Genomic DNA, 27,238 nt, shown 5'->3' on the forward strand with positions numbered 1-27,238 from the left:
ATAAGGCAGTGGTGCTGGTTGTTGGGATTGGGGGGGTGTCTTGTTTTTTAATTTTTGTTTTCCTTAAAGCAAGAAATATCCCACAGGAGTTTGATTCTGGTTTAAAAAAAAAAAATCACAGCATTTTTTTTTAAAGGATGACATCTATTAAAGTTCATTTCTTAACACTATTTCCCCAAAAGCCTCAAAGCAAATTATCTATCAGTTAATTAAAACATAATTGCTTTAATTTTACCCCCTTCTTTCTCTTACTTATGACTTAAAAATTGTAGATTACAAAAAACTATTTTTTTTTTGCTTCTTAAATCTCATATGCATTTGTTTGCTTCTGCATTTCTGCTGCCCCAGAGCTTTTTGAAAAATTGAATCTTTAAGCTTGTCGCTCTTTGTTCTTCCTTTTCCTCTTTCCTTCCTAACAAGGCCTCGTAAACCCGTTCCTTATAGCTGTCCTTCTCTCCCCATCCCTTTCATAATCCTTGCTAACTGACCTGAAAAGTCTTTAGCTATTCCCATTTCAGAGTCCAGGTAGGAGGTTGTGTGTCTCTTCTTCACTTGCTTTTGTGGGCAAAGTCTCTGTGTCTTAGCCTGCAATGTCACATTTCCCATGACTAGCAGTTTCTTGTTTAAAACATTCTGTCATATTCTTCCAGGGCCTGATTTTTTTCCCCTTAAGAGTCTGCTGCATCAGAAGGTTATTCTTTAAACTGAATGCAGCTGAAGTATGGTTGCTGCGTTCTCATCCACCCCCTATACCACTTCTCTACTCTTACTGGAAAAGGCTATTACTTTTTGCAGGGGAACCCTTGATAAGCTGGTGGAATAATGGACATATACGTTGAAAAGTGAGTCATTGGCTCCAGGTATATGGTACCTGCTCTACCTTAAGAAATGCAAACAGTTATAAAAAGATAAGATTAAAAAATTTAAAAAACAAAAAGATGAGTGTTTAGTGTAGATAGTATAATAGTAGGGTAAATAATAACAATGATAATGATAATTTTAATTTCAGACTGCCCATTATTTGTTGTATCAGTTAGGTTTGGCTAAGTTATGCTGCCGTAACAACCCCCAAATCTCTAAGGAATAAAATAGCACAGATATGTTCCTTGCTTATGCTTTGTGTACATTTTGGGTTGGCAGAGGGACTCTGATTATTTTAGTCACATAGGGCTAAAGGTGGCAGGGCAGTCAACATCTTGGGCATTTCTGGACACTGAGCCAAAGAGAAAGAGAGCTCTGGGGGGTCTTGCATTGGCGATTAAATGTACCACAGTTTGTGGGCGGAACTAATCACAAGACCCTATTTCCACTTTGTGGCTCAAAAAGGGGAGAACTGGAAATATTTGGTAAACAGCTTTAATAACTATTGATTGGTTATTCACAAAAGATAATTACTAAAAACCTTCTCTGAACATAAAAATAATGTTATTAGCTTTAGGAGTACCTGACTGGTGATGACTGAAGAGGCCTAGGATAATTGAGCAGAAAAGCTGTGTAGTGATGAACCAGTTCAACCCTCTCACTTTTACAGATGAGGAAATAAAGATCCAGAAAGGGGAAATAACTTCTCGAGTCTTAGCATTGGAGAGGAACACGATGGAGAGGCAATCCAGTTTCCTTGACTTGAATCCAATGTGATTTCCTCCTTGGAAATCTTGGGATTTCTCTCCCCTGTAATCTTGGGAGCCCCAGCTTCCTCATGTGTGTTGCCATGAAACCTAGGAATGGTGGCAATGCAAGGCCTAGCTGCCCCTACATTGACTTCAGTCCTTCGTTGGCAGATCTTGATTTGTCCAGGTACTGTATGTTCATTTTCAGTTCCTTATCTTCTCTTTTCTAGACCCCCCTCCCTGGCCACCATAATATCATTTTCCTGCAGATCCACTTAATTCTTATTTCCAGTACTAGAATCTGAATGTTGGCATTGAATTGTGCAAGTATGACACAGGGTACATGTGGTGGCCATGAGGCAGTGACAAGATGTTCGGCAGAGTCACTTCAAGGAGGTGAGATCAGTAGGAACTCCACCAAATAAAATGTTTATTGATTCATTTGTCCATAATATATACCTGGCCTACTTTAAGAGGGTGAGGGAAATAGTAATTTGGTCTAGAGAATGATTTGATTTTCCAATTTGTCTGTTTCAGTAGAGTTAGAAGATGCAGTTGGCTGACATTTCTACTGGTTTACTTTATCATTTTTTTTTTTCTTTTTTTTAGACAGAGTCTTGCTCTGTTGCCCAGGCTGGAGTGCAATGGCGCAATCGCGGCTCACTGCAGGCTCTGCCTCCTGAGTTCAAGCAATTCTCCTCCCTCAGCCTCCTGAGTAGCTGGGATTACAGGCGTGATCCACCATGCCTGGCTAATTTTTGTATTTTTTAGTAGAGATGGGGTATCACCATGTTGGTCAGGCTAGTCTCAAACTCCTGACCTCAGGTGATCCACCTGCCTCGGCCTCCCAAAGTGCTGGGTTTACGGGCATGAGCCACTGCACCTGGCCTCATCATTTTAATTAATTAATTAATTAATTTTTAAAGTAGTTCAAGTTTCTCCTTCAGACATTAGGGGAGAGTGAATAGGCTCCAGGTTTTTAGACAGAGACAGAAAGCCTTATAATACTTGTTAGCAGCTAAAGAGTTATACTTTCCAAATGATATTCACTTTAGATTAGGGTAGACCTTCTTGTTAGAGGAGCATTAGTTTTTTTTTTTTTTTTTTTTTTTTTTTTTTTTTTTTAGGTGAGAATTATGGACATAAGTATTTTTCAGCAGGGCCTGTGTTATAACCCAAAGCCCAGGGTTTTGACATTTGATTCTTAAGTCACTAATGTCTATGGGAGACCAGGTAGAGGGCAGTATGCCTTCGTGGCATCAGAAAGAGATTTTATTACCCATTTTAAGGACCTTATCAGCTCTATGACTTATCAGCTCTAATGGATACTTATGCTCCATTAGAAATTAAAAACAAAAGCTTAAGAAAAGCTAACATCATTAAATTATATGCCAGGAGCACATGGGCAACTTGCTCTCTCTCTCCATATTATGTGCATATAAGAGTGTGTATGTGTGTGTGTGTGTGTGTGTGTGTGTGTGTGTCTCATTTGCTTCCTAGAACTGATTTTTGAAGTATGTATCATTGCATGGCAAACACCTGAGTACTTGCTTTTGCTCACAACATGTTGGTTGCCATCCTAAGTGCTTTATGTAAATTAATACACTTCATCCTTACAGTTACCCTCTGGAGTAGATACTCTTATTATCCCCATTTTGAAAATGGGAAAACTAAATTATGGAATGTAATTTGCATAAAGTCACATAGCCGGGGAAATGATGGAACCAAGGTTCAAATCCAGGCAGTCTGGCCTCAGAGGTTGCGGCATGTGAACACTTCCATGGGGCATCCTTCCTCCTCGTTCCCACCCCACTAGTGAGGGAGGAGTTACAGAGCAGTGCAGTGTGATCTAGACACGGAATCAGGTTTGGATTCCAGCCCCGGCTCTGAGTCCTACTGTCTGCGTTACTTTAGGCAACTCCCTTACCATCTCTGGGTTTCATTTTCCTCCATCAGCAAAATAAGAATACTGGCCCTTACCTCAGAGGCCATAGTCCTTACAGTGAGGACCTTGTCCCCAGGGAATATCTTATTAGAACCACAGGTGTGCTGAAAGACAGTGTTAATTTTTGCAATCTACAGATGACCAGGGAGTAAGCTGGAACAGTGTTTAATATTCAGACTGAACTGGCACCTTCACTTGGTGCAAGTGTCTAGCGTATGAACAGGCGGCACACGGGCAGGGGTGGTTCCAGAGGCCACCAGGGAACTTTGAACGGCGGTTCATAGTGACACCTTCACCTCTTTTTTTTTTTTTTGCCTTCAGCATTTTGCAAATTTTATTACAGTTTCTGGCTACAAGATGTCAGTAATAGGATTAATTTTATTTTTAAAAAAATCCTCAAAAAGCAGAACCTTTATGACAGTTATGAGTTGGGGATTGAATATAAAAATTTTTGGTTCCAACAGAGGTTCCTCCATTATGTCATGAGAAAGGATTTGTGTTTTCATTGTTGTTATAAATATGAGTTCTCGGTTTTTCTTTTACAAAAATTCAAACTTTCTGGGCTGATCACGCCTGTAATCCCAGCACTTTGGGAAACTGAGGTGGGAGGATCACCTGAGGTCAGGAGTTCAAGACCAGCCTGGCCAACTTAATGAAACCTGTTTCTACTAAAAATATAAAAAATAGCCAAATGTGGTGGTGGGTGCTGTAGTCCTAGCTACTCAGGAGTCTGAGGCAGGAGAATAGCTTGAACCTGGGAGACGGAGGTTGCAGTGAGCTCAGATCACACCACTGCACTCCAGCCTAGGTGACAGAGTGAGACTTATAGAAAAACAACAAAAAAAAGAGCATGCATGGTACATAATAGATGCTCAATAAACATCTCTTGAATGGATGAATGGNAAAAAAAAAAAAAAAAAAAAAAAAAGAAATTAAACTTTCTGAATTTGTTCATCTCTAATGCCTAACAATAGTATAAGTCCTCCTAGATATGTTTAGCCAAAAAGACATTTGAAAAAAAAATGCCTTCTGAAGGATAATTCTGCTATGGAGAGAACATTTTGAAAACAGATGTTTGGAAAGGTTTTCATCATTATGTGAGCTCAATGCTGAAAACTGTCTAGGTGTCTCATCTATAAAAACACTTATCTCTTTTTACTTTAAATTGGGAAGAGCAATTTTCTAGCCATTGAAAAAAAAATCTGCTCCAAGAGGAGTTTTAGCGGCCTTTGAATTAATTTGTTAAAAATATGAAATTGCCATACATTTTGATTAATTGACATCAAGGAATGTGGAAACTTACCTATTGAATTTAAACAACAATCTGAGTGTGGCTGATTAATGAGGCTGAAAAAGAGTATCATGATTTAATAAACTCATCTACTGATTGGTTTCTTCCATATGTACTGTGGTACTGAATTATGGACCCCCAAAGGCATGTTGTCACAATCTCTAGAACCTGTGAATGCTACCTTATATGGAAAAAGGGTCTTCGCAGATATGATTAGGTTAAAGATTTTGAGATGGGGGATTATCCTGGATTATTCTGGTGGGACCTAGATATAATCACAGAGTCCGCATAAGGGCAAGAAATTTGGTGCAGACAGAAGAGGAAGAGGCATTTGTAACTATGGAGGCAGAGACTGAAGTGAGTCTACCACAAGCCAAGAGATGCTGGCAACCACTAGATGCTGGAAGAAGAAGGAATGGGTTCTCTCCTAGAACCTCTGAAGGGAGCGTGGCTCTGCTCTTACTTTGGTTTCAGCCCATGATACTAATTTCAGACTCTGGCCTTCAGAACTGAATCAGAGAATACATTTCTATTTTTTAAAAATGACACCAAGTTTGGGTTAATTTGTTTCCGCAGCCATAGGAAACAAATATATATATCTAGGTGACTTTTTAAGCTATGATTCATTTATTAAAATCAAGTTTTAAATTGAAATTAGAAGTAAACCTTTGTGTGTGCATGTGTGTTTTTTTTTTTTTTTTACAAAATATTAAACCAGTATTTTTAAAACATAAAGCATCATTATGTGACATATGTCTAATTAAAAAAATTATCCATATATATATAATGTAAAACAGTATATATATATTATTTGGTGAGTGCAAAGAATTTTAGCATCATTAATTTAATTACCTATAAAATCTTTATTTTCTTTCTCATTCTTAAAATTTATATGTTGTATATATTTTATGTATACATTGGTACAATGGTGTATATAATTTATAAATAAATTAGCATCATGTTGGGGTACATGAGCAAACAAATTTGGAGAACTTGCTCTAAGAGATGATTGTCAAGATGAGAGGTAAATGTGAAAGCTCCTGGAACGTGGAAGGCATCCAATATGTATTTGTTGGATGGATGGGTAGGTGGGTGGATGGATGGATGGATGGATAATGAAAAAACAGGATCCTAGGTTAAGCAGTAGGCCCAGGGAAGCATGGCTGATAGTAGGGCTTAGTTGTGGGCCCAGGTGTGTTCGATTCCAAAGCATGTGATCATTCCACTTTGCAGTCATTATATGAAGAACTATGCAAATCATCTGTTTCACAATTCCCTGAAGAGTACCAAGTGTGACTTAGTGGCAAACATGTGGGGCTCATTGCCTCAGCATTGGGGTGGGGTGGGGAGTAGAAAGTGCCACAGAAAACTCCTGTGCTGGGTATGACCATGCTGGCTATAGATGCCAGGCAGCAGTTGGCATTGGGAAGGGGAGTCCAAGGCCTTCGTGGTGGGCTGGGCTGTAGGACTGTGCTCAGCTTTCTTGTGGCAGGCAGCTTTAGGCTTTTGCCCAAATGTGAGAGGCTATGAGAATCTGCCAACTATACAAAAATCGAGTATTTGTGAGCAACAACTCCCCCATAGAGAGTATTGGAAGAGAAATAAAATTCATACACTGGTTTTGGACAATCAAGGTACCCACAACTATTGATTGTGGGGAACAGGGAGATGTTTGGATAAGTTAAAATTCAACAACCCTCAAGCCTGATTTTAGCCAATAGCTTCACTCTCCTTTCTGACCCAAGACACAAAAGCAGCTTTCACTCCAAGTGTTGGCAATAAACTACCTGGATTTGGAAGCACTCTCTCTTTTTGATAGATCTAATAATGCACTCATCTTTTGATAGATCCAATAATGACAAGAAAATAGCCAATGGGTCGGTGGGTGCTCAAGGGAGGTAGGAAGAGTTTCTGAGCTGCGGTAATCTTTAGTCAAACAGCATCTGTAAAAAGGGGAGCAGACCCCACTAGCTGAATCACGAGCTGAGTCAGCTCAGTCTTTAAAACACGAGAACAAAGGCCAGTTTCTGGAATCTTCTTGTGCAGTGGCAAATGATGGAGTAGTGGGTTCTGTTTCATTGCTCTGGCCACTCTAATAGCCTCCGAGGAGGGGAGTTCCCACAATAACCTTTGTCTGTTTCTGATTCATTTTCTATACTGTCATGTCACTGCCAGGCTAAAAGCTTCCAACTATCTCCCTTAGATTTTAATCCCTTCCCATAACTTGCAGTATTTTATCTTTTTTTTTTTTGAGACAAAGTTTTGCTCTTGTTGCCCAGACTGGAGTGCAATGGCGTGATCTCAGCTCACCGCAATCTTTGCCTCCCAGGTTCAAGTGATTCTCCCGCCTCAGCCTCCTGAGTAGCTAGGATTACAGGCATGCACCACCATGCCTGCCTAATTTTGCATTTTTAGTAGAGATGGGGTTTCTCCATGTTGGTCAGGCTGGTCTCAAACTCCTGACCTTGTGATCTGCTCACCTTGGCCTCCCAAAGCGCGAGATTCCAAGCATGAGTCACAGTGCCTGCCCCAATATTTTATCTTCCTCCGCCCTCCTAATACTTTAGCTGAATCCCATGCTACTCTGATTTTTCTCTGCTGAAGGCTCTTACCACTGGGCCCTTGCACATGCCATTCCCACTGTTTGCCCCTCCCACCTCCTCAGTCTTCACCTAGCTAACAGCTTTGCATTCTTCAAGCCTCAGTTTAAACACAACTTCTTCTGGAAGGCACTCCGTGAACCCTGTTCACTTGTTTAGCTTTTCTTGCTGTATGCTCCCATAGCATCTTGGGTGTCTACTCTCGTCACAGTCATTTCGCTTGTAATTATATATTCCGTTTCTGTTGGCCATACAGACCATCATCTCTCAGAGGTCACTGCACATTACCCAGGCACATGCTAAGTGCTCAGTCAACATTTGCCAACTGGATAGATGAAGCTTTTCAAGAGAGAAGGTATTGTGTGATTTGTACCCCTACAACTTAGCATAGTAGCTGGCACCCAATACATGTTGGTTGAAGTGAGCTCAACAGAGGGGCTGTGGACCAAGACTTTAGGGGCCCACTAAAGACCTGGATGCAGGGTATTGGGCCTCATTTCTTCATTCTGTCATCTCCTTCACCCTATTCCAGTGAAGCCCAGGTCTGAGTACTGAGGCCAGCTGTGGAACGGTGGTAGTGTTCATGGGATAGATAAATTGGCCTTTGAAAAGGAAAAAAACCTCACAAATATTCAGATTCATTAATGATATATTTCTAGAAAAAACAAATAGATTATTTTATTGCCACATTTTTGAAATGTTAAAATAAATCCAAAATGCGAGTTATAATGCAATTACAGTGGCAACCTTTGCATCCGGTTTGCAGCCTTAGGCTTCTTAAGAGGTTCCTTATGAGTTGTGGTATAGTTTTCATGTGTGTGTCTCATTTTTGACCTGAGAGTGAGAAGAATAATTTCGAGGTGATGAAAATAAATACTCAACTGACTAGTAAGCACAGAAATGGGTCTCAGGACTACAGATATCAGCCCCAACATCTGAAATGTAAATATCTCCTGAAATTCCAATTTAAGAGCAGATTTCACCTGCAAGTAGACTGTTATATCTTCCTGAAAAATATATACCCTCTAGTGAGGGAATAAACACATCATTACACTTTCATGACAGATAAGCTCGGCTCTGTTCAGGTGTAAACTCATTTTTCTTGGGTTGACCTTTAAATAGTATTGTGTTATTGTATGGGATTTAAATCAATAATTTTGTCAAAGCAAAATATACTGCAGGTTTTTTTCTTTATCATTTAAACAGTTCTGTAAACTCTCAAGGAGTAATGGATTTCAACATGCTTTTCCCAGGAAGGGAAGAAGGGAGCAGGGGTGGAATAGGGGGAGGTGAGCGTCATATAAAAACTCACTTAGCGGCAATGAGGCAGAAACCCGGGGTAACTGCAGATCTGAGAGAGTTCCGTTTTCTCTTCCAGGCAGCAGAGATGGAGTTGCCAGTGTGGGCTGTAATTAATGGTGTAATACCTTTTCTGCATTCCTGTTGTAAAGCAACAAAGTGTCCCAGGTGTGAGGAGGTTAAAATGAGAAGTACGCAGTAGTTATGAAGCAGCAATAATGAGTTTCCTTCTACTTACCATGGATTTGTGTGATATACAGCTTGCAATTAAGCATGGCTTGGTGATTCAGTGATTAATGTATATACAGCTCCTAAAGGAGGGAAGCCGCCCTCCCGTCACATCCTTCATGATGTTTACAGCTGGGTACCTATTAACAGGAAGATGGAAAGGGCCATTTACAATTCAGTAACCTTTATGACAGTGAACTCTTTAATCAGCATTTTATTTCCTTTGTAACACTTTAGTCATCTACAAATGTCAGAATAAAATAGGGCCATGAAATATTTAGGATCGGCATGTGGAAATTGACTTCCCTTGATTTAAGCTGCTGTGTCTTTTCATTTTGTTGTTTTGGGAGCTTTTACTTTTATTGAAAGACAATTTATAACTAAATGCTCCCAACAGTGACTGGCATTAGGGTAGGAGGAATTTCAGAGAACTAACTCCTGGTTCTATAAAATGTGTTGATGCTTGCTATATTGGGTAATAAGTTATTCAAATAAAAACATTAGCAAAGGGTTGGTTTGCATTTCAGAGCAGTATTTAGTAGAGGTACAGCAGACTCTGCAGAGTTCATGACAAAATACTCCGGCATATTTTAGAAAGGTAATTAAGTATGAAGTACATCCATAATAATTTAAGTCAGTTATAGTGTATACCTGAAATATGCATTATTGTCTCACATTATTTTCTTAGTGGGATTCTGGGACTTTTTCAGTTCAACATTAACCACCTTTCAGCGTTCTTGTATTGCTGCAAATGCATATAATATGTATTAGCAGAATTGTCACATTTATATTTTTTAAAAGTCCTTTATGTAGTGATTGTATTATTGTATTAAATGATTGGATTATTATTTTGTACTCATACCTTTTGTTAATCCATTTTAAGCCAGTGAACCCAAACATACCTGATATGATGAGTTTTAAAAGTTAATCTTGGACAGTGGCATGCTTTAAGAATTTGTCATGGTGCGGGACCATTCCCCACCACCCCACTCCTCAAAAAAGTTCCCTGGTCACTATTTGTTGGCCTGGGGTGAACCTCAGTTGAAAGAGCTCGTTCTTTTTCAGGATTAGTGATAGAGGTTTGGTCTCATGTTGGCCATATGGGATCATCTTTCACACTTTTCTACTGGATATTGGGAAGGTGTTACCTTTTCTTTTCTACTGCAGGGAAGCCAGTAGCTGGAGTCAGCATGGTGCAGTGGGAAGACCAGAAGTTTGAGTCAGCTGGGTCCAGGTCTCAGCTCTGCCGTGAATTGTGTCATGGGCAGGTTTCTTACCTTTCTGCACTTCTGTTTTCCCATCTGTAAACTGACTTGGTTTATTGGGTTAGATTGCCTTTAAGGGAACAGTGAGAGAGGAGAGGGAAAGGGGAATATACAGAGAATAAATTAAGACCCTAAATTCAAACTGCCACAAGTAGAGGGCTTCTGTAACTTAACGGTGTAAATATGAGTTCTAAGGAGAGTGTCTTTACCTAGATGATGGAAGGCGAACTATTGTGGGTTGGGAGTGGGGTGGGGAAAGTGTGATTATCTTGTGAATTTGTTGTTGTTATTGCTAAAGAGTTGAAGTATCTATTGAAGCATTTAGCATAAAATAAGACACAATGTATTATTTTCTCTTTCCCTTGCTTTCATAAAAGCTCACGGCCCCCAGATGCCTTCTGGTAAGGAAACCCCAGTCTACAAAGTATCAGCAACAGTGTTGAGCTGGGATGTTTATCAAGAAAGTTGAGTTACTAATTTTATTTGAGAGTTTCACCCACTAAATTCAGGGAATAAGAGAGGAGGGAAACCCAAGGATAGGAAGTCTAACTTTGGGCAGCTGGGGAAGAAAGGGCTCAGACCTTAGAATAATTACAGGAGAAACCTTTCTTCACTTTTAAAATCTCACCTCCTTGCCTCATCTCCAGCTGTCCTCAATGGCTCGCTTTTGAAATGGGTCTTTGGAACATTAAATGGGTGGAAGCAGGCAGGACCTTATAAAATGGACAGGAGAGGCTCAGAACCCTCAGCTGGAGAAGGGAGAAACTGGAGCTTTCTCATTAGAAGTGGGAGAGTTACCTAGAAATATTGGAGGAGGGGCTGACTGATGGCAGAGTCAAGGCTAGAGTCACTCATGAGCAATGATGAGTGGGTGGCGACCTGTGGGAGAATGAATGGAAAAGAAGGATGGGGAGCGCAGGAGAGCAACATTTCAAAATGGCTCTTATTCCATCCTTCCCCCATCTCACAAAGCGTCCCTACAGTGTTGTCTTGAATGCCAAGAAGCAGTGGGAGCCTGAGAAACCCTAGTAGCTATAGGTTTTGCTCCAGTTTTCTAATTTTTAATTCATTTAACTTCTTTATTTTTGCATATTGAAAATCATTTTTTAAGTTACAAAAGCTCTGTGAAACATAACCACAGAAAGTTTGAGAGAGAAATTAAAGAATAACAACAGTGGTCTTTAATCTTGCCACATGATCACAACTTTTATTATTTGTGTCTATTCTTTTGCTTTTTCTGGAGGCTGTATGGGTAAAATGACAGCCAAGTGTCAATTTCATGTCCTTTTTATCCTGACAGAAGAGTGTACACTTTTTCCATGTTGCTTCATTGTGTTTATTATCATCATGTTTGAAGACTGCATACTATTTCATCAAACAAGGATTCCATTCTTTTAAGAATAATTTTAAATATATTTAAAAATCCCACTATGGACTATATGGTTTTCTCCTATTTTTTTTTTTGCCATTATAACAGTATAATGTATGTCTTCACGCATATAAGTTTTCCACATTTTGGATTTTTTTCTTAGGAATATAATCCCAGGTATGTTATTGGACTGATGAGACATCATTGTTTTGCATAATGTGTGTAGTTTACAAGCTTTTAAAAGTCTTAGATAAGTTTCTCCCAAGTTTTGGGCTGTGTAGTTACTCCAGGGTCAAATGATTTTCATAAGAAGCTTGTGTTCCTATAGAGAATTTTGGACATTTGAGGGCTCATGTGGAACTAAAGTCATGTGGACGATACTATTCACTTAAAATTCTGCTTTAGTACATAATAGAATTGAGGAAAAAGCAAATTGGAGATTGTGAGCAATGAATGGAATGAGGATTGACATCTGCTGAGCCTGCAGAGCTTGTTAGGGATTCTCGAGCATGCAACCTCACTTAACTCATGAGACAATCCTGTAGGTTGGGAATTATTGGTACCCCCCTCCCTTTTTTTTTTTTTTTTTTTTTTTTTTTTTTTTCATATGAGGAAACTAAAACTCAATGGGTTTAAGTGACCTACCTGAAGCCATCCAGTTTTTGTGGAGTCAGAATTTGAACTCAGGTCTACCCTGCCATGTACCCTTTGTCTAAAGACATGTAGATAGATGAAGTGGTGGTGAGGGCCTCTCTATACTATTGGATATGCATTAGATGGTGGTCATTCCCTCTTTGTAATATTAGAAACTCTTATTCTAACCCCTGGAACTTAGACTTCTATAGTGATTCCTGTTCCCTTCTGCATCCCCATCTTTATGCAATTCTCTCAAGTCACAAAACATAGTTTTGCTTTAGTGCCTCGGGGCCTTGGCGATTTGCAGTAGGCTGGCTGAAAGACAGTAGGCAGGAGGTTCAGAAAATGTTAGGATGGTGTGTTTGTGTGTGGTTACCTCTGAAGGAGCTGGGTTCCAGACTCCTTTGGCCCTATCAGATTTTACTATCTCCTTTGTGCTTTCCAGGAGGCAGTGTAGGAACTAGGAATGTGTCTGATGGGCAGAAAAGAGAATGGCTTTGCTTTTAGAAAGCCAATTTGGGAACCACTGTAAGTGTGGGGTCCACCGAAGCTGAAGGCTGTTCTGAAAGAACCATCCAGGGCCCTTACAGAAACCCTCCACCTGACCAGCGAGGAGCAATGAAAACGGTGATGCTCAAGGTTAAGGGATCAATTCAAGGTCATAACACCCACAGACGCCAGGCAGATTTAGAAGTGATGGTCCCCATTGTCCCCACAGGAAAGAGCCAGTTAGAAAATGCAGTTGAGAGCCAGTGACCAAGGATGCTGAGCAGGGAGACCCAGGGAGGGGTTTGTGACTTGGCCTTCATCTTGCCTGGGCCTGCTCTGCAGTGTCTCCTCCCCTTTGAGGCTGCAAGAGAGCTGGAATTCCCACATGGAGAGGATGGTTTCCTATCACTTGCTTGAGTCTTAAATAAGGTGGGAAGGCGGACAGGGCTATAAGGGTTTTGGAGGGTGGTGGCCACGATGTTTGGGTCCTTGTGTCTCTATGGCCCTGCCCCTTTCCTGCCAGTACTGTGTTTTAACCTCAGCCTGGTATTTTTCCCTGTTAGAGGTGGGGACAAGGACTGGGGCTTTTTTTCCTCTCCCTGATGATTAGGACGTATTAACCCACATTCATTCGGCCGCTTTGCTGCCTCTTGGTCAGGATTATTTAAATGTTTATCCTTCCTTACTTCTTGACCTTTCTTGTTCAGTCCTCGTTCCTGGGTCCTGCTTGTTTTGTGTTTCATGAGCTTAGCAAACCGTGGCCTCCAATTCCCCAGTTCTAGTGTTTTCACTTAAGATGAGGAGTGATGAGCCAAAGGTTTCAGGCTCAATCCTTGAGCAAAGGGCCGCTCTGACAGGGATTATTATTTATTTGTCATCTTGGATGTAATAAGCTGTAGGTACAGCTTCGAGAGCCCTTGATTTATTGCGCTGTCTGCTGCCACTAGCAGGGCGTCTGCTCCACCACGCAGGATGAATACCACACTGTCAGCTTCGTCGATCTGTCTCCGCCACTGCTCTCTCTCTCATAACACATTCCCATTTCATGCCAGAATACATAAACAATCTTTCATTATTTTGATGCCTTTTTCATATTTGTTCTTTACAGAACATAAAGTTTGAATTTATGGGTTTCCTTTACATTATTTCAACACACTCCACCATTTTCCGGGTTTGTGGTTTAACTCTCAGAAATTGGCTGCCAGGTGATTTAGTTATTTTGGCTTTCTAGTTTTATAGTTATTTAATATCACAATGCCAGATACTGAGAAAATGGAGTGCATGGGAGGTGTGGGATTTGCAGTTTAGGCTCTTGTCATCAAGGCGATGTGATCCCAGGGATGAGGCGTGGGGTGAGCAACAAGGCACGGGAGATGGGAGATCATTGGCTCAATTAAAAAAAAAAATCCCACCTCAAAAATGTCATTTAGATGATCAGCCACCCAGGGCCTTGATAAAGCTTCAAAGGAAAAAAGGATCATCCTGCAGCTTTGGAATGAGCAAGATTTTCTAAATTAGTGGTCAAAACGCCCCACCCAGTTTTGCCTGCTTTTCCCATGGCAGCAGCTCTCAGCGTTCTTTATTTTTCACCTGCTCTGTGTTTGCAAGTCTTGACCATATGGCCTCATTTTGAAGAATTTTCCTGCTTTTGCTTTTGTTTTACCTAACTGGTAAAAGAACTTGTGTTTGAACGAATTTGCATAGGAATCAGAAGTTGCTGCCTCTTTTTGTCCTAGAAGGACAGGCTTGGGAAATGGATCCCATACCTGCTTATTTCTTCACTTGTTTGCATCGTTCTATTTGCATGGATTCCCCCACCCACTCTCATCTTCATCTTTTGTCTCAAATATCTTGACCTGACTTTTAACTGAACATAACAATTCTATGTTATGTGTTTTCCAAGCTGGGCACCTTAATTTTTTTTTTTATTAAAAAAAGAGTTTTTTCCCCCGTTATTTTCTGTGAAATTAAATTTTCAGAGAGACAACAGGAAAATAAGTTTATAGAGTAGACTGCAATGATGATGCCAACAGTGGTGATGAGGACTCTGCATTTGTGGGTGAGGATGTGATGTGTGCACGTGTGTGTATGAGTGTGTGTGTGTGCATGCATGTGTGTGTGTGTGCATGTATGTGTGTACGTGTGTGTCTCTGGGTGTGTGTGTGTGTGTGTGTGTGTGTGTGTGTCTTCCTCTGCTTATAGGACATGAGGCCATCCTCTGAGGAGCCTCATGCATTTCACATCTCTTGGTGGTTTCTGACAAATATAAGCCATTGGCCGGTGAGATCATATTCCAGTTAAGGTCAATTAATTGTGCAGAAGTCGTGATATTTGGGAAGCCACGGTCCTTCTCAGTGGCAGTGCTAATGCAGGTGCTGTGACTAAAATGCCAGCTCCTTTTGGGGAAGGCCTCTTGCTCACGTGCTTAATTGTCTGTGTATGTCCTTGCCCTTCCCCTCGACCCTTTAAGAGGAAGGGGCTCAAGGTGTGAGATGCTCTGCAGTTGGAAGGTTCTTTTGAACCCTGTCTCCTCCCCGAAAGTCATTAAGGAATATGGATTTGAGTGCTATAGATGCAGGATAATTTTGCTACTCCTTGCCTCCCTTGGCAGCCTTCATTAGAGAAGTGGGGAATTTGCTTAGCTCACATCACATTGTACAGGCCTGTTGTGGCTGGAAGGGAACCCTAGTTAATTAATATGAGAAATTTGTTTTGTATCCCTGGTAAAAAAGATGGTGCAGGTTGGTGTTGTCAGCAGAAGCTGCTTGTCACTTTGACCTCTTCTGTTAAGTGTTTGATGTGTTTTCTCAGAGTAATCTGTGAATAACATTATAGCCCAGCCAGAAGAGAAACCGAGGGAGCAATAGCAGAATTAATATCTGGGAGCGTTGATAATTATATATCAGAATCTAATTTTTAGCACGGAAAATGTGTTAATGACAGAGAGGAAAACAAAAACCACTAGCTTCTCCCAGCAGGCCCCAAAGTGTCATTTATTATTTCTCAGCTGGATATCTATCAAGTTTATGGGTTAATTTTTCTGTAGACTGTTATTTATGGGTTTTTGTTTGTTTTCAGCCATCATTACTAACAATACGGTTAATAGCAATCATTTGTTATCCAGCACTAGGCGTGATGCTTCAGATGAGAGCACTGAACTGAGAATACTCATTTGGTAGCTGAATAAGGCCCTGACAGGGCCCATTTATAACAAGCTCATTCTATAATGTCCATCCTATTAATAAAATTTTGTTGCTGTCTAATTAGAGATGTCTGATGTGTATAGGAGCACGGCAGAGGAGACTTTTTGCTGCTGCCTTTTTTTCCCCCTTCCCCCGGTCTCTTCTGTCACAACCAGAGCCCATCTGGGCATGTGGGTTCGACAAACAAAAGGAATGAAAAGTGAGCTGTGGCTGCAGGTTCTGGGTTAAATGTGTGGCCACGGAGTGGTGTGAAGACTGAAATGCATGGAGGTCTTGCAGGCTCCCAGCTCTCCTCTGTTCTTTTTATCCTGTGGGTAAAAACCTGCCTGGCTTAGTCATTTGCAGTTTGCCTCTCAAATCTGCAGTGCAAGGTGTGGCCATGGGATACCTACCGTGATTGATTTCCGAACAGAGACACCAAAACATAAACATCTGAGTGAATGCTTAGCCCTTCAAAGCCATTGCCTTGAAAGGCAACACGTTTATTCCACTATCATTTCTCAAAGCCTTCTGGAAAGTTCTCTTGGTTTGTTTGCAGAGGCAGTCTCACAGTGTTTTATTCAATAAAAAAGTGAATAGTCTCCCGAAATAAGAATTTGGAATGATATTAAAACATCAATCTCAATGTTTTGCGGTCATCCTTTGGATCAAGAGACTGATTCAGTTTAGTCATTTTTTAATCCCATTGGCTCTTTCAGGCTTTTTTCTTAAATTAGAAAGAAGCTTTTGGGAGAGGTGATGGGATGTGTCCATCTGTTGGACAAGGAGTTGGAATCCTAATGGCTACTTTTAAATCCCGATGCCTTTACTTATTTGATTTGGGGGCAAGTTCCTGAATTGCTGGGCCTCAGCTTTCTTGGTTGCAAAAAAGTAGGTACTAATCCCTAGAGAACTGTTCAAGGATCAAGTCACATACATGAAAATGCCTTGCAGGTACCTCCCAAATGCTAATTATAATGATCACTAGTTAAAATGTTCTGTTTTTTTGGAACCTTGTATAGAAGAACCTACCCCACTGAGCTCCTTTAAAGCACAGCCATTTTACTCATAGTTGTGTAAATAGTTTTACTAATTTTATTGCTCATATTTTACAAACATTTTTTTCCACTCCAAGAGTGAAATTTAAAGAAATGTATAACATTGAAACTTTTTATCATTCTAATTGGAGCCTACTGTGAATAGGGGGCAAGAAAAGAGAAGTTTAAAATTCAGAAAAGAAATATTTTATGAGTCTTGTAGGTGCTCAAAATTATACACCTTTGAATTACAAGCACACACTCAGGCAAAACACTGAAGATTGTTTTAAAATAGTTTTGTTGCTAGGTAACTATTTTTTGTTCTTTAATAAGCTTCCCCCCCAAAATGTTTTGCAAATGATCTTTTGAATAAAAATGATCATCTAGTATTTTTCTCTCAGCCTATCTGTTTGATTTTGAAGGTAAAACACACACACACACACACACACACACACACACGCACACAAACACACACGTTATGCATATACATATGTATATATAACTTGAAAAATTTCCATCCTTAGCTGGCGATGAAAGTGCCCTATGGAGTTGAGCTTGCACAGGCCTGGGTAGTCTGCCGCTTTGTCCCATAAACTGCACTTGACTACAGCTTATCAACCCTTAATTAGTGCTACATTTTCTCCCTGTGATTTCTATTGATGTGTGGTATGGGAAGCTGGATTGAGCCTCCACCTGACTGGTGTGCAAATTGTTTTAGAAAACTCAGTAAACATCTCTCTCCATTATCCCTCCCCCATCACTCCCCACCCCACCTTGTTTCTCCCTCCGTGTGTCTCTCTTCCATTCCCCTTGTTAGGAAAGGTGTAAAGCAGGACGATAGGATTCAGGTGGAATGTTAGTGTTTTTGCTGGTCTGTGCAATAGAAAACGACAAGTGGCCGGCTGGGCCCTCCGTCAGCAGATCGCAGATCGGGAAGCAGGGAGGTGGCAGCAGGCGGTGGTGGCGGTGGTGGGGGTCCCCCGTGGCCTCAGGATGGCTGCAATGTGATTGTGAGAGCCGGGATGAAGTCAGCACTGACAAAGTGAGGGGATTGATGGATGGACAAAGCAGGGAACTGGATGTGAGAATGGATGAGGGCAGAAGGGGAATTTAACACAGACAAACAGAATGAAAGACAGAGAGGAATTGCCTGCTAAAGTATGCCCGCCCTCAGCTCCCACAGCAATTTACTTACTGCTAACTGAACACCCAAGGACCGTTTGCATCTTTGCAGATTTTCCTTACCAGCCATGGCAGAGGGAAGCTTGCAGATTCCAGCCAGGGTCTGCCAGGCTTTCTTTTTCAGCCTCCCCCCAGTTCCCCCAACTATATTCACTCACACTCATTTAATTCAAACTGAGCAGCTGATTATTTCCAATAAGTTCACACAGGGTTTCTGCAGCATACATTTCCTTCCCCTGCCATTATTTTAATGTTTCCACTAAATTTGCCGTAATCAGTTATTGTTGCCTCGGTATAGCAAATAATAATATTTACCTGCTCTTTTTGAAAATGATGTTTCTGGAAAGAGATCTATTGTTGCTTTAGGGAGGCATGGGATAGTGATAGTAATGCACACTTCTTTTGTGCAGGAAAAAGTTAGTGGCTTTCTGCCTTTACCTGGGCTGTGCATATCACCAAGTGACTCAATATTTAATCTGTAACATTTTACTTTAAGGTAGGAGATTTGTTCTAACCCAATCCCCAAATATGTTACATTAGGCAAAGAAATAATTAAAGGGGAGACAAAGAAAAGGTGGGTCTTTTTTCCTCCTAAGAAAAACGTATGGTATTGCATATTTTACAATACATTTATTATTTATAGAATTGTTATTTCAGAAAATAAGAATCTGTGGTTGAAAAGCTGTGAGAGTTTTTGTTAAAATTAATGCAATCACTGATTGTATAAAACAGAAGATAAATTATTGTAATTGAATGCCATACTCAAATGTATATTTTATATTTAAGATTTTGTTTTCCTCTATGAGTAAAGAATGCGATTTTCTGAGACGAGTTGATTCAAAGGTCTTGAATAAGAATTAGTGTTTTTAAAATTTCAAAATAGAAACCTAAAAATACAAAACAAAACAAGACAGGCATTGTTTGGAAAATGAATAGGGAACTTACCCCAGCTTAGTACCATTTAACTTTAAGTGTGGTCGTTTCAAAATGAGCCACAAAATTTTTAGTACACTCAAGACACTTAGAATTTTACAAAGCTTGGGAGTGTCCTTTTCATTTGGGAATATGGTAAAGGAACTGTGTATTTTAGGATTCATGCTGATGGATCTAGTACTTCCTTAACCCACTTTCCATCCCAGAGTAAGGTTTGTCCCTTCCCCCACTCCTCTCCCACCCTCTCTCCCTGTCCTTCTCTCTCTGCAAATAAATATCCTGGCAAAAGGAAGAGTCCCTGAATTGTTTCGCTCTATATCACAACATTTTTTTTTCTTAATGGTTGCTGGTTTACATGTCCACACAACTGGTTTAGAGGCAGATATTTTTCTTGTGCCACTTATTTCTCTCCTCCATAAAGTCTCCCTCCCAACAAAGACTTGTTATCTGAGGTAGCAACAGACTTCTAAGAAATTTCAGCCCTGGAAGGCCCCCAGAATGCATGAACAGCTGCCTTCACAATCAAAGCCAAGGTCTTGGGAGAAGGGCTGTGGACTTGCTTGGAATGATGAATGGGAGTTAAAAAAAGAAATTAATAAGTTATCTATTGCATGGAGCTCCATGAGACATATTTTCAGATATGGCATAGATTATCTATCCCTCTGACGATGTTCAAAAGTAGATTTGTCTCGTGCTCACACCCACATTCCTTGTGCAGATGAAAGGCTGTGGCAGCCTGGAAGCCAGGCTACCTTCCTGTGCACATCCAGTGTCATTTGGGGATGACATGAGTTCAGAGCTGGCTAACCGCTTGGATATTATATTGTATATTAATCCTGGTATTGAGTAATTTTTCAAAGGTTGAAAATTTTGACAAGTGGTAGAATTAAGTTTACTAAAGCTGGCTCACACATGGCCCAGAAATATAGCCCAATGGAACAGATCACATAGATTTCTGGTTCTTTTTGTAGTATGGAAACTTGGGGTATCCCCGTTGCCCAGTTGGTGGCAGTCTTCCAGATTTTCTTTGTCAGTCTCACACTGTTGGACATTTAGGCTATTTAAATTTTTTTCCTATATAAATCTAATTGTGAGAAACTTTGGTCTAATTGGCAATTAATAATAACTTGATTATTGTTTTTTAAATTATGAGGGTTAAATTTTCCATCCGTCTTTCCCTCTCACTTTTCTTTTTCTTCCTTCCTCCTTTCCCTTCCTCCATTATTTCTCTCTCCCTCCCTCCCTTCCTCCCTTCCTCTCTTTCTCCTTTCCTCCCTTCCTGGACATTTTTTTTTTTTGAGATGGAGTCTTGCTCTGTCTCTCCGGCTGGGGTGCGGCGGTGGTGTGATCTTGGCTCACTGTAACCTCTGCCTCCCGGGTTCAAGTGATTCTCCTGCCTCAGGCTCTGGAGTAGCTGGGATTACAGATGTGCATCACCACACCCAGCTAATTTTTGTATTTTTAGTAGAGACAGGGTTTTACTGTGTTGGCCGGCTGATCTCGAACTCGTGACCTCAGGCCATCTGCCCACTTCGGCCTCCCAAAATGCTGGGATTACAGGTGTGAGCCACTACACCCGGCAAAATCTTTGAAGAAAGAGTGATAACTCTTTTCACACATGAAGCCCTAATATGTGGAGACAGGCCAAGAGGAATTGGTTTCTTTTTGCTTTTATTGGGGGTTTGTAGCTTCCATGATACTCACATCCCGTTTGTCGGTGTATCTCAAGGCTCACTACACCTGTGCTTCCCAGAGGCTGGCTTCCAGGTTCGGGAGCCCAATTCCTCAGTCGTGCTGAGACTGTGGGGGCTGCGGTGCATGCAGGAAGCTTACTGCTCTCCTTGTGTGTTCTCTTACGGCCAATTTAGATCTTACTGGTGCATCCCTCCAAATCTCCTGGACTTTTCAGCCTTTAAGTTGGATGATAATAAACAAAAGAAAGTTTGTTACAGTTGTGTTTTATACCTCTCAATTTATTTCAATCATTTTTCCGTATTATAAACACAATATTATAGAAAGTTTGCAAAGATAAAAAAATTCGGAATTAAAAAAAATCAGTATTCTCACCAGAAGGTCCCACTGCTAACCTTTTGTTGTAGATCTTAGCTGTCTTTTCTTTTTAAATACATATATATACATGACATTTTCGAAAACTAGGATAATTCTAGAGTCTTACTTTGCAGTATGTACTTGCACATATCAATATGTATTTTGAACATATTCTCATGTCATTAATAATTCTTCTGAAACATGGTATTTAATAGAGATGCATGGTATTGATTTCTTTGCTAGTCTCATATTTTTGGGCATTTAGGCTATTTAATTTTTTTTTACCTATATAAATATAACTTTGAGGAACTTTGATCTACTTGATAATTGATAATATTTTATTGTAGTTTTTTATAATGAGAGTTAAATTATTTGTCTCTCCTTCTCTCCTTCCTTCCTTCCTTCCTTCCTTCCTTCCTTCCTTCCTTCCTTCCTTCTTTCCCTCCATCCCTCCTTTCCTCCTTCCCTCCCCTCCCTTCTTGAATTATAAGCACTTGATTTATCATGGTTGTTTAGAGAATATAAATTGTTCATTAAATCATTGCAGTCTTTCAATATTGTTAATAACATCAGTATCACAATCACCTACTTTAAAATCTATCAGTGCTAGAAGCGGCATCCTGGAAGATGCAGCCTTCCAGTGGTGCAGGAGCCTCAGGACCCACTGTTGGGCATAAGCACCTGCTACAACCAGAGCAACTCCACTGTTAGGGGTGCACATCAGCTTCCTTTCTTTTTATCTTTTGAAGTAAGTTTTATTGCTACACAGTTGATCTAGTCTACCTTCATTCCTCCCATAGATAAGGATACTGAAGCTTAGTAATATTAAGTGACTGATATCTTTCTCAAATGTCTCCTGAGGAGAGATTTTGAATTGAGGGTGGCACTTAGGTCCTTGGTGATATCATGAGCTGGCAAATTAACCCTGGAACCCTTTTATCTTTGGACCTCTTATGTTGTCATATAATGAACCCTCATTGTTTATGTCACCCTTAGTTGGGTATTCTGTTATTCTCAACCTAATGCATTCTAAAGGATAGAAAAATCTCGGAACAATGCTTTCTATCTAATGCACTTGAATTAAGATCTGATCAAATGTTTCTTTGCTTGCAAGACTCTCTTCAACAGGCTGTGTTCAATAAGACAAAGGGGTAACTACAACTCTGACATTAAAAGTGTTGCATACCCTTAGCTAGTTGGTGGCCTCAGCTTCCATTCTGCACATGGGAAAGGAGACAATGGGGGTTCGATGGTGCCACTTGGGAGTCCCCTACTCCCCGCCTCCTTCTCATGTGACTCTTTTGCTCAGGTCCATCTTCATAAATGGTAATTTCAGGAGCCCATTTACTTCACATAAAAGGTGAGTGACTCCGTTTATAATAAATCTCAGTGTGGTGTGCGTGCTATCATTCCCTTCATTTGACCTTGGTGGAACAGGCTGATGGGGCAGTGAAAAGTATGATATGAAAAATGAGGGAGCAAAGCAAAGTGAGCAGTGAATCAGTCTTGTGTGTGATTAGCTGTGAAAAATCTCACCAACATGACTCAGAGTCACTTTTTCTTTTCTCTCTTTTTCCATCCCCTTTCTCTCTCCCTATAATATCTCACCAGCCACCCCACAAATGAGCTTTCCTACATGTGACTGCCATGTCCCCACCAGTAGCCCTCAGATCCTTACAGGGCTTCCTGGATTGTGAGGTCTGGACTAAGGGAAATTGGGCTCAGAGGAGGAAAATATTTTTTGGGGAGATGGTTGGAAGAGGGCTAGTGGAGCTCAGCTGAAGCCTCAGGGAGTCCCCCCACCAGAGGCACATTGAGAAGATGTGAGTGTGACAGAATGACTTCAGTAGGCATTGTAAATCTGCAGTCATACCTGAGGACTCAGTGACTCGTGGTTGAGGTCTCCATCAGCTCCATTTGCAGAGTCAAGTCCTATAAAAACAGGGCGATGAGATGGTAAATCAGGCTTTCTGGGGAATCATGGGATCCTGCCGCAGAAGGCTTGAGCACATAAAACGGAAGCTTGCCTTTAATGGCACGGCCCTTATTGCCATACTGCAGAGGCCACCTTGGTGGCACAGCAAAGAGCTTTAGGAAGAGAATTTCCTGCTGCAGTGGGTCTCTTCTGGGGATGCTGTCCTTCGATGTCCTCTCAGTGTGATATCTGTGGGCCAGGAGGCATGGAGGGTGATGTGGCTGGAGATGCCCCATGTGGTTAACCTGACCAGATGACTTTAGCTGCCTCGTTAATGACCCTGCACAGCCTGCAGTTGCTGCCTTCCTCCCCTTTGAAACAGAGCACATGTGTTCATCTTCAGAACCAGCAGAGGGTAGAGTGTTCATGGAAATTGGGCCCCTGCTAACAAGTCCTCTGATGGGTATGATGGAAATATTCTTTGTTCATTATATAGTTTGTAGCATGTGTTTTCTGACCACCAAGTAGTTCAGTAGTTCAACCATTTCGCACCAACATTCGCCCTACTTATCAGACATAACATTAATTATGACTATTTTTAGATTTTTAAAGTGTTTTATTGTGTAGTCCCCAGCTAGTGAGGAAGGAAATCTTCTTAGTGGATGAATTAAGTGAGTTTATACGAGTACATTGTAATCAGCTTTTCACTTTTTCTTGTATAAATGGATACTGATTTTTCTCAAGATGGTCAGACATGACCCTTCAATCTTATTTGCGCCTTTTACTATCTATCAATTGTGGCCACAATGATGCTGCTTGACAAAATGCCCCACACTTAGTGGTACTCGAACAGCAGTTACTATCACGCTCACAGTTTGTGGGTTGGCTGGGGAGACTGTGGTGCATCCTGCAGGTCTGTGGGTTGGTTGAGCTGTACTCTTCTGGGTGTTTCTATTTTGTCTGGAACCAATGGACTTCCCAGGCAAGTTGTTCTCAGTTCAGGTCAGAGACTTGGAGAAGGGCAGCAGAAATATGGGAGGCCTCAAGGAAGGCCTAGACTTAGCCAGCCTGTTGTCACTTGAGTCTACCTTCCAGGGCCACATGCAGTCTTGTGGCCAAGAGCATCATCAGTGGGTTACGGATGGAGCCTGTCTATCTCGTGGTAGGAAGTACAAACGTACACGGCAGAGGGCCTAGGAGTAGGAGTGTGAAGAATTGAGAAGGATTTCGTAGTGCACCAGTATTTGTTTATTTAGTCAACATGTAATTTATGAAGTACCTGTCATAAGCCTGGTTAAGTTTTCCATCAGAAATCAGACAGAATTCGACTTCAGCCTTTTCAAAACTTCCAAATGTGTTAGGTGATTTAATAGGGTTTTACTGTAAGAATAGAGTAGGTATTTAGTAAAAGTATACAAAATTAAAAGTGGAATTTGAACACATGAGAATAATGAGTTGTTGAATGTCACTTCCATGTTTCTGTGTTCTTTGTTACTATAGTCATATGAATAGTCATGTTCATGAGTGGTTGTTGTAGATACTAGGGATAAATATCTAAAAGAGGACAAATATCTCAGTCAATAACCATGTACTCCTATCCTGGGTCTTAGTTGTTAATTTCAGTTATGTGACTGACTTGAGCTTGTAGCATAAAGTGAAGCAGATTAACAAATCATCAGAAAGAGCCCTAGAGAGTAAAAAGAGAAATAGATTAGGGTAAATTTTCATTTGGCATTAATTTCCCCAAAGATATAGTCCTACAGCAAACATTGCAAGATTGACAATTGTGTAATAGATGCGTAACATGTCCGAACAGTTAAAGCTGTTCTTCAATTAACACCCAGCCCTGTAATGCCATATGGACTACTGAGTTTAAGAAGGATGTCGATTTGGCCAAAGTCCAGAGGAACCACAGAGATAACAATGATTGGTGAGATGATGTGTCTGAAGAGCTTTATGGGGTTGGCATTATTTGCCTAAAGAAGAGAAGCTTGAAGGATATTCCTCAGGTATGCCAGGAGTGGCTTTGTGGGACAAGGTAACCAGCTGTTCTCCATCTTAACCATGAGGTGAATGAAAAGAAGAAGGTCCACAATTTACTATGTTCAAGTTAAGTTAGACCTGCAGAGAACATCTGTCACTTGTTGCATTCTGTAGTGGTGTCCCAGAGTTGTTTCTTAGCTGTGGGGTATTTCTCCAGGGTGGATTTAATTTTTAACTTTTAAACAGGAAAGAGGTTCTTTTTCCTAGAGCTGGTCATGCATTATTCTCCCTGGGGGCCAAGAAGCAGAATCTTTCTGAAAACCTGTTTCTGGATATTAAGGGAGAAGGTAGGGCTATGCACAGCATTGTGGGATTGTGGGCTAACGTAATGAAGTGTTCTGTCTCCTGCTGCTGTGGGACGGCCATGGCCTACCCAGTCTGAGTGGGCCGCTTATTGGCTCTATTACAGAGAGCAGTAGAGAGTCTTTGAGAACTTTAATTTCCACGAGAAATGGAAGGCCTACTTTCCCAATTACTTTACAAGCTGGATATGGGAGGAGATAATCTAAGAGTTTTGCGGGGGATGTTCCCTGGGTGTTTTAATGTTGGATGGTTTATGCAGAGCCCTCATAATTTAGAGATTGCACCCAAAGTACCTCTGTGTACCTAAAGTACACATTTACAACATCTTCCTTCTCTATTTAAAATAAAACCAAAAATTTAACAAAAGAAATGGCAAGCTTCTTGTGTTGTTTTCTACTTAACCCTGAATTACCATACATCATACTCTAAGATTGTTTAACTAAATTTGCAGTAATATAGATTATTGAGTCTATGTCTTACATAATCCAAAATTCGAGAATCCTGAGACAGCACATCAAACCTTAGCAAAATAAGAAAATTATATACACAGGAAAGAAGGGAAAATAAGCAGCAAATAAGATGGAGCAAAAAGGAGGCATCGTGGCGTTGTGTAGCGAGCATACAGGCAGGAGACTGAGGATTTCCTTTCTCCATCACTAATTGCATAACCTTATGTGAGTCACTTAACAACATATCGTGATCTTTCCATCTATGAAATAAAAGGCTTGCATTTGGCCATCTCATGATTCTCTCCAGTTCTAAAATTCTTTCATGCATAGTCTGTGCTACATCTTTCTTGGAGAAGAAGCTTTGTTTTCCTGTGCCCCTTCTGTGAGTGGAAATGCCTTCAAAGTATTACTCTTTAGCGAGATTAATAGAGGAATCTTCAGGTTAGTCAATGAAATTGTGTCGACTTCTGAATTTAGAGTTGCAAACGTCAGCACTTAGACCACTCTTCCACTCCTTTGCTTTGAGCCCAGTGGGTGATTAAATATGGCATCTTTTCCTGTGGATTCAGAAATCTGTCTCAGAATCCTTTTAATCACAGCTTGCTTATACCAGATGACCATAGCTGGCTCTCAAGATGAAATCTCTTTATTCTCCTTGGCCCAGTGTGTATAGACCTCTGATGATGCAGAAAGTGGGGAGTGGTGGAGAAGCAGATTCCTATCTGAGATGGCTTCTTGGCTAAACTAAAGAAACCGAGAAGCAAGCATGAGAACCCATGGCGGGACATCATCTTGGGTAGGGGTTAGTTTGGGTTTCATCAAGGTACTTCAAATCATCAGAATGACTCTGTTTTAACTATGCCATGTCATCTTACGGGTACAAAGAATGCTGTGGAAGGTAGGTGGAAATGATTTTAAGACATTTGACTTTTCAACAAATACATGTTTGAAAACCAGTGGTCTTTTGCATAAACATTTTGTTCTGGCTCCAATCTGAGACTGTTTGTAGTTTACAGTATGTGACATTAGCCTTTGGATCGAACAGTTTTGAAGCCATCCAGGCTCTGGGAATTGTCATCTAGTGCCCTGCATAGCTCTCTGCTCTAAGCATCTTTGAAGACCGGGCAGGTGCTGGGGAGGGGGGGCTCTGTGTGGGGATAGAGAGGGATTTTGTATGTGATGACATAGAGAAGGAAATAGTTTTTATATATGTATACACACATTATAAGCATAATGTATGTGTAATTTCCATGTAGTTTATAAGGCAATTATTATTCCAAATGTGCCCAATTTAAGATTTACGATAAGAATGTGGCAAAGGAGAAAAATATATTAAGATTTGGGGTTTTGGCCGGGCGCGGTGGCTCACGCCTGTAATCCCAGCACTTTGGGAGGCCGAGGCGGGTGGATCAC

General features: G+C 40.7%; 1 protein-coding gene and 1 long non-coding RNA gene across 3 annotated transcripts in view; both read left to right on the forward strand.

The window, feature by feature from the left end:
• LRMDA (leucine rich melanocyte differentiation associated) overlaps positions 1-27,238 on the forward strand; it is a 1,125,425-nt gene that overhangs the window by 265,650 nt on the left and 832,537 nt on the right. The window lies entirely within an intron of this gene.
• The window catches only part of LOC119466754, a 31,688-nt gene continuing 22,369 nt past the window's right edge, over positions 17,920-27,238 (forward strand). The window contains exon 1 of the long non-coding RNA XR_005195217.1: positions 17,920-18,032. This is a non-coding gene — a long non-coding RNA (uncharacterized LOC119466754). The remainder of the gene's footprint in view (positions 18,033-27,238) is intronic.

Source organism: Cebus imitator, unplaced genomic scaffold, assembly GCF_001604975.1.
Source record: "Cebus imitator isolate Cc_AM_T3 unplaced genomic scaffold, Cebus_imitator-1.0 Scaffold11, whole genome shotgun sequence".
Taxonomy (NCBI): Eukaryota; Metazoa; Chordata; class Mammalia; order Primates; family Cebidae; genus Cebus; species Cebus imitator.